Below are 7803 nucleotides of genomic sequence, written 5' to 3' on the forward strand. Positions count from 1 at the left end.
TAATACTCATATGAGCATCACAATCACCAATCACGCTAGACATTTTATCATACTTCATGTGGGGCAGCGTGGATCAGCGGCACGGTTTTTGCTTCGTACCCGAAAGGTACCGAGTTCGTTCACCCGCCGCTGCGCTGTGTGGCCTTGAGCAAGTCACCTCGCCTAGCTCAATTTGCGGCGCTGCACCGCGGTTATTCCAGTCTTCCCTGGGAATAGACCCTAGAGATAAATTTCCTCTATGGGATGAATAAAGGATTTATTTAGACCAGTGTTAGTCACGGTAAACTAAACTTCCTATTGGGTTAAGGTGTAATGTAAATGTTGCTGCTTGAAACTCGAAGAAATCAATAACATTGTGAAATTGAATGTGAACTTCAATTCAATATACGAAAACAGATAATATGGACGTTTCGGGTTTCCCCCTTATCAACAAAGCAAGATGAATGAAAGAATCACTTAATTTGTTTTTTTAATTGAGTTTTTATACAGCGTAATATCCACTAAATGTGCTCAAAGTGCTTTACAAGGGGTCCCTGGCCAACAGCAACATTTAACATGTAAGATGGGACATGATGCCTGTTGGGCGATATTACAATTTTTCGGACAGAGACAACGCTGTTAACGGCCAGGTACTCATTTGACACCTTAGTACGGTGAGAGATTGTGAGTAAAGAGCCTTCTCCAAAGACTCAACTATGCGCCGAGCGAGGCCCAAACCCAGGACCTTCTGATCTGAAAGCGAGTGTCATACCACAAGACCACAACAGACGTTTTATTAGTTTATTTGTTTTTTTTGCCTATTGAGCATGGCCGCAGCTCTAAATTTGAATCTTTTATTCTTTTACTTCCACAGATCTATCTTGATGATGCCTTGGGTTGATTCAGTCCAAAACTAATTTGTGTGGTTTTATTTAACAATGTTAATGACATTGAACATACATTGACACAACAATGCCATAATTTGTCATGTTTATCATGTAAAATCATGTATGGACCTACAAAACCATTATTTTGAATGGTGATTTGATGATGATGAACAAAATATGTGTGTTGTACAAAATAAATGGCAAAGCTAACAAAATGCAGTCTCCTTAATAAGAGGAGACTGGGGATTGACAAGTGCTGCAACAAATTGAAAAATAATATCAGATGTTTCTCTTAACATGGTTGGAATATATGAGAGGATGTTAACATTTTTCAGTCTTTCATTAGCCCTCTCAACATGAATTCTACATGAAGCAATTTCTTTTGATGTAAAAAGGGAGGGATATTTACAGTTACTCCTTGAGGTAAAATATCTTGAATCAGGATGGGGTTTTACCTTTATTACCTTTATCTGCTAAAATTAAATCTCCAGGGCTTAAAATTAAAAGTTTTAGTAATCCACAATTTTGTACAATGACCTTATCCGAGACAGACCCTGGATACAGTTTAGAAATAAAATTTATCACACCATTTGGACTCAGACCAACAAGAGCTTTAACAGAATTCATGGACCTATAAGAAGAATAAGTTAACCGTTGTTTATCCATTTCTTTAGGAATAGCAATTTGGTCATCTGTACAATCAATGATCATTCTGCAATTTAGAAATCTTAAAAATGATGATGGAGCTGACAGTTTATTTTTATGTCTAGAAGGGCATGTAACCTTCATAACATTTTCAAAGAGAAGCTTATGGCTTATGTAAAACATGAATAAAAGTTTGTATAATATTTGTTATAGTACTTTCACTAACGCTAAACAATTGTGAAATATGAAGGTTAGCGTAGTTCTGTCTAAGTTTCATAAGTGTAATAATGAAAATTTGGTCTTTTAATGCAACTGTCTCTTCCTGAACTTCCCATCCACTATAATAAATAATGTTACCTCTAAAGCACTCAACATATTGAACAATAATATTAAATATTTTAAAACAATATACACCTGTCTCCATTCGAAGAACTTTTTCTGTAAGGCTTGAAACAGTGTAAGTGCGTTGAATCTAACTTAGTTGGGTTTTTTAAAGCTAGCTATTTCCTTATTTTTGTCTGTAATTTCTTGTTCTTGAATTAAATTTGTTGTTCTATTTAAAATATCCTCACTTGTTCTACAATCTGTTTTTTTAAAGATGGAATCCTGTGATGATGGTGACGAGAGTTGAGATGATGATGAGGGAGAAGATAATGAGGATGATGATGAGGAGGAAAATAATGATGATGAGGAATCTGGTTTTTTTAAAGGTGGGACTTTGTGATGATGATGAAGAGAGTTGAGCTGATGATGATGATGATGATGATGATGATGATGATGATGATGAGGATGATGATGGTGGTGGTGGTGGTGGTGGTGGACTTCTTGATGTTGGTGCCAATTGAGATGGGGTGGGAATTCCTTGTGTCACTTTTCTTTTCTTTCTTTCTTGCTCTGATGGAAACAATTTATTTTTATTTCTGTCAAACCATTCAGGGAGGTTGGCTTTGTCACCATCTCTGAAGTGACAAGAACACACTCTTGATGATGATGTTGGATCTTTTGTCCTTTCTCCTGAAATGAAAAGATTAAAAAAAAACAATAATTCTGTTGGGCATATTGGGTATATTATTTAATTTGATAGGTACTTTGTTTTAGACTATCTTGTTTGACACCAGCTCAATGCATGATAACTCAAAGGTGTGCAAGAGACTAGGTTACTGGTGGGTCTCTCGCCTGTCTTTTATGAAATCGCACATTCAGCAAAATGTCGCACTTCCTCATTACGTCTTTTGATGATTTGACTAGGTATATATATAAAATATGAATTCTTAAATTTACACAGTTAAAGTTGATCTTGGGGTTGAGTGTGGCAAGACTGGCGTTTTCTCTTTATTTCAGTCAGCATTGTACTGGACAGTGCGGTGATGGAAACTTTGGAGTGTCAACAATCGGGCACAGGTAAAGGAGAGAGGTCCTGCCGCCATCTTGCTTTGTTCACACAGAGAAGCCACCTCGGCTGTCGGGGAGGGGAGGCATGGCAGAGAATCAGAGAAACTTTCCAAAAAAAAGAGGAAAGTATGTGTGTTTGTGTGTGTGTGTGTGTGTGTGAGAGAGAGAGAGAGAGATATATATCTGCGTGAGGGGAGGTGGGGGGGGGGGGGGGGGGAGGAGGTTGCGTTATTTTATTTATTTATTTTCATTTTGCCATAAAGGTATCGAGTTTAAAGTAAGATTTTAACAAATATTTTCTTCTCTTTCTTCTTGTTCTCCTTTTTTAAAAAATTATCACTTATCAGTAGAACTTAACTCTCATTCAGTTTATCAGCCTTAACATCAAAACGATTGAGATATCATTTTTGCTTCAACTTCAATAAAAACCTAGTTTGGAATGTATTTTTATTTATAATTTCGTGCAATTGTACACTTTAATCATAAAATATAGGTCTACGTAAGCTAGAACTTGACCTAGATCTGGACTACGAACTCTATCAAATGTTCGACGAGGCGTGCGTGCTTACCTGACTAAAGTGATCCACTTTTTCTTCAATTTTTTGTCTGCCTGTCCATTTGGAAATCTGTAAAACTTGCAGGAGTGACTCTCTGACTGGTGTAAACAATCTGGTACAAAACACTGGACCATATTTAAGATAAAAATTGTTTTTTGAGCGATTTTCCAATTATTCCTTGCCCGGACCAAGCACGGATTTTTTTTGTTTAGAGCCAGCCGATTCGTTGCTAGGCGGACGTGACGTCAGACTGTGGAATCCTATTTCATTTAGGAAGTGGTTATTCAGTATCAGATACTGAATAGTGCTTTGCCACTATTCAGTATCCATAAGGAACTCTTTTTTATAGAGAGAGTGAAAAGTGCGACAATCTCGGTTGAACTGCTGACCTACTTCCAGATTGAACAAGTGCAGTAAATGACAGCCCGATTCAAAGTTGTAAAAATATTTTGATCGAAATTTTTAAATTTCTGCTATCGTGCAATTAACATAGTTCAAAATATCAAAATAAGAGAGGCAGTCAAATACATTTTTTAATGTCTGAATAGACATGATTAAATGTCTCTAAAAGTTCAGTGACACCATGGCATGGTGGATATAAACTGTTTGACTCTGAGCTTAATAAGGTTCGAGAGTTCAAATCCCGGTAAGGGTAACTTTTTTTTTTTTTTTTTCCCAATATTTTTTTTTAAATTCCTTCTGTCTATTTATATTTTTTAAACTTTTGTTTTAATAATTTTATTTGCTTGAAATATACTTTAATGTTGATAATATACTATTGTTCTTTTATTATTATTATTATTATTATTATTATTATTATTATTATTATTATTATTATTATTATTATTATTATATATTATTATTATTATTATTATTATTATTATTATTATTATCATTATTATTATTATTATTACTATTATTATTATTATTATTACTTACTTACTATTGTTGTTGTAATCGTCATCATCGTCATTATTATGATTATGGTTATGATTTTTTTTTTTTAATCAAGTAGTTGGAGTAATTTAATCAGTTATCGATTTATTACGAATATCTTTTATGTGTTATCATCGCGTTGTTGTTTTTCATTATTCTGCTCTTCTATTGTTTATTACTTTTTAAAATCTTGCTTTTTTTCTGTTGTTGTTGTTCTCCTTGTTGTTGTTGTTTGTTTGTTTGTTTTGTCATCTAAGACAAACCCGATTCATTATAAATTCATTTTTAATTGAGCGATGTACTTCCGAGAATTACTTGCCGTATTATATTGAAATTTACATGACAAATAATAATAATAATAATAATAATAATAATAATAATAATAATAATAATAATAATAATAATATAATAATAATAATAATAATAATATAATAATAATAATAATAATAATATAATAATAATAATAATAATAACTAATAATTAATAATAATAATAATAATAATAATAATAATAATAATAATAATAATAATAATAATAATAATAATAATAATAATAATAATAATAATATAATAATAATTTAAATAGATACTGAATATTAGACTACAATTGACATCTATTTACTGAATACACGTGGTATTTTTATGGATGTTTCTTTTTTTACGAAACCTGCCAAAACACGCCGAAACCCGACAAAGTTATGGGAAGTAGGCAGCAGTGGGGAGTGAGCCTGGGACTCAGGGAAGTGTACACTATTGGGGAGTGAACCTGGGACTGGGTTTCGTTTTTAAAAAAAGCAATTACTTTTTTACGAAACCCGCCAATATCCGACAAAGTTATGGAAAGAAAGTAACAGTGGGGGAGTGAACCCGAGACTATGGTTTTTCGGCTGGTTTTGGCGGGTTTTGGCGGGTTTCGTAAAAAAGTAATTGCTTCATTCTCGTCTGGTACCCAACTCCCATAGTTCGGCTTCATTTCCCACTGGTATCCATCTTCCATAGTCCCAGGTTCATTTCCACTGATTTCCTCTTTTCACAGTCCCAGGTTCACTCCCAACCGGTGTGCACTTCCCTGAGTCCCGGTTCATTGCCCAATGGTGCCCACTTCCCATAACTTTTGACAATTTCGGTAGGTTTCGAAATAAAAGTACATTCTGAGCTCACTGTCCACTGGTATCAGCCTCTCGCAGTCCCGGGTTCAATCCTCATCGGTGTCCAAATCCAGATTCACTCCCCACTGCTGCCTGCTTCCCATAACTTTGTCGGCTTTTGGCGGGTTTCGTAAAAAAGTAATTCCCCTCCCCCTTGGTATTGCTTTTTTACAAAATCCAGAGTCCCAGGTTCACTTCCCACAAGTGTACACTTCCCTGATTCTCAGGATCACTCCCACTGTTGCCTACTTCAATAACTTTGTCGGATATTGCCAGGTTTTGTCGGGTTTTGTAAAAAAGTAATTTCTTTTATGTGAAACTCGCTGAAACCCGCCGAAAACCAGAGTCTCAGGTTCACTCCCCACTGGTGTACACTTCCCTGAGTCTCAGGTTCACTCCCCACTGTTGCCTACTTCCCATAACTTTCTCGGATATTGCCAGGTTTTCGTCGGGTTTCGTAAAAAAGTAATTGCTTTTATGTGAAACTCGCTGAAATCCACCGAAAACCAGAGTCTCAGGTTCACTCCCCACTGGTGTATATTTCCATGAATCTCAGGTTCACTCCCCACTGTTGTCTACTTCCAACAACTTTGTCGGATATTGCCAGGTTTCGTCGGGTTTCGTAAAAAAGTAATTGCTTTTATGTGAAACTCGCTGAAATCCGCAGAAAACAAGAGTCTCAGGTTCACTGCCCAGTGGTGTACACTTCCATGAATCTCAGGTTCACTCCCCATTGTTGCCTACTTTCAAAATCTGTCGGATATTGCCGGGTTTCGTAAAAAAATAATTGCTTTTATGTGAAACTCGCTGAAATCCGTCGAAAACAATAGTCTCAGGTTCACTCCCCACTGATGTACACTTCCCTTAGTCTCAGGTTCACTCCCCATTATTTGCCTACTTTTCATAACTTTGCCCGATTTTGTTGGGAGATGGCGCATTTCGTAAACAAAAAGTAATTGCTTTTTTTTTTTCAAAACCCGCCGAAACCCAGTCACAGGTTCACTCCCCCCTGGTGTACACTTCCCCGAATCTCAGGTTCACTCCCCACTGTTGCCTACTACCCATAACTTTCTCGGATATTGCCAGGTTTTGTCGGGTTTCGTAAAAAAGTAATTGCGTCTTTATGAAACTAGCTGAATCCCACCGAAAACCATAGTCTCAGGTTCACTCCCCACTGATGTACACTTCACTGAGTCTCAGGTTCACTCCCCACGCTTTGCCTACTTTCCACAATTTTGCCGCATATTGTCGGGTTTCGTAAAAAAGTAACCCCCCCCCCCCTATTTTGTTATTGCTTTTTTACAAAACCCAGAGTCCCAGGTTCACTCCCACTGGTGTACACTTCCCTGAATCTCAGGTTCATCCCCTCCTCCCCCCCCCCCCCCCCCCACTACACACACACACACGCTGCTGCCTACCTCCCATAACTTTGTCGGATATTGCCAGGTGTCGTCGGGTTTCGTAAAAAAGTAATTGCTTTTTATTACGAAACTCGCCGAAACCCAGTCCCAGGTTCACTCCCACTGGTGTACACTTCTCTGAGTCCCATATTCACTCCCCAGCTGCACTCTTCCATAACTTTGTCAGGTTTCGGAAAAAAAAACACCGTATTATAGTGCAAAACCACTATTCAGTGTCAGATACTGAATAGTGCAAAACCGCTATTCAGTATCTGATACTGAATAGTGCAAAACCACTATTCAGTATCAGATACTGAATAGTGCAAAACCACTATTCAGTATCAGATACTGAATAGTGCTAGCCTTTCATTTATGGCTTTGATTTAACCAGTTAACTGCTATACTCCGGGGAAAAGAAACCCGCATTAAAAAATTTGGCAAGAAAACTCTTCCTTCAAATATAGGTCGATTTAAATGACCCTCATCTCGGCACAAACTTTCAAACCTGGGACTGCGAGAAGTCCCAAGTGTGAGAAAGTTTTTGCCAAGATGTGGGTCATTTAAATCGATCGATTTTTGAAGGACGAGTTTTCTGGCCAATTGTTTAAAATACGTGTTTTTCCAGAGCACAGAAGTTACCGGGTTACTATTGTTTGCAACGGATGACGACATATTGCGTTGGTTTGAGAGTATGTGTACTTCCATTACGATAATAAATCCATATCAAAGTGGGTAATCAGGTCCGGGAATAAGATGTACACAAACCGGGGAAAAAAAAATTTTAAAAAATTTGAGCTTCATATAGAGCAATATCCACTAAATGTGCTCAAAGCGCTTTACAATGGGTCCCTGGTCAACAG

General features: G+C 36.8%; 1 protein-coding gene across 1 annotated transcript in view; it reads left to right on the top strand.

Annotated features, from left to right (window-relative positions):
• LOC144976689 (F-box only protein 31-A-like) overlaps positions 1-7803 on the top strand; it is a 90007-nt gene that overhangs the window by 39096 nt on the left and 43108 nt on the right. The gene's annotated exons all lie outside the window — the stretch shown is intronic.

The sequence above is a fragment of the Berghia stephanieae genome, chromosome 7 (assembly GCF_034508935.2).
Source record: "Berghia stephanieae isolate SIO BIC M18660-M18661 chromosome 7, UCSD_Bste_1.3, whole genome shotgun sequence".
Taxonomy (NCBI): Eukaryota; Metazoa; Mollusca; class Gastropoda; order Nudibranchia; family Aeolidiidae; genus Berghia; species Berghia stephanieae.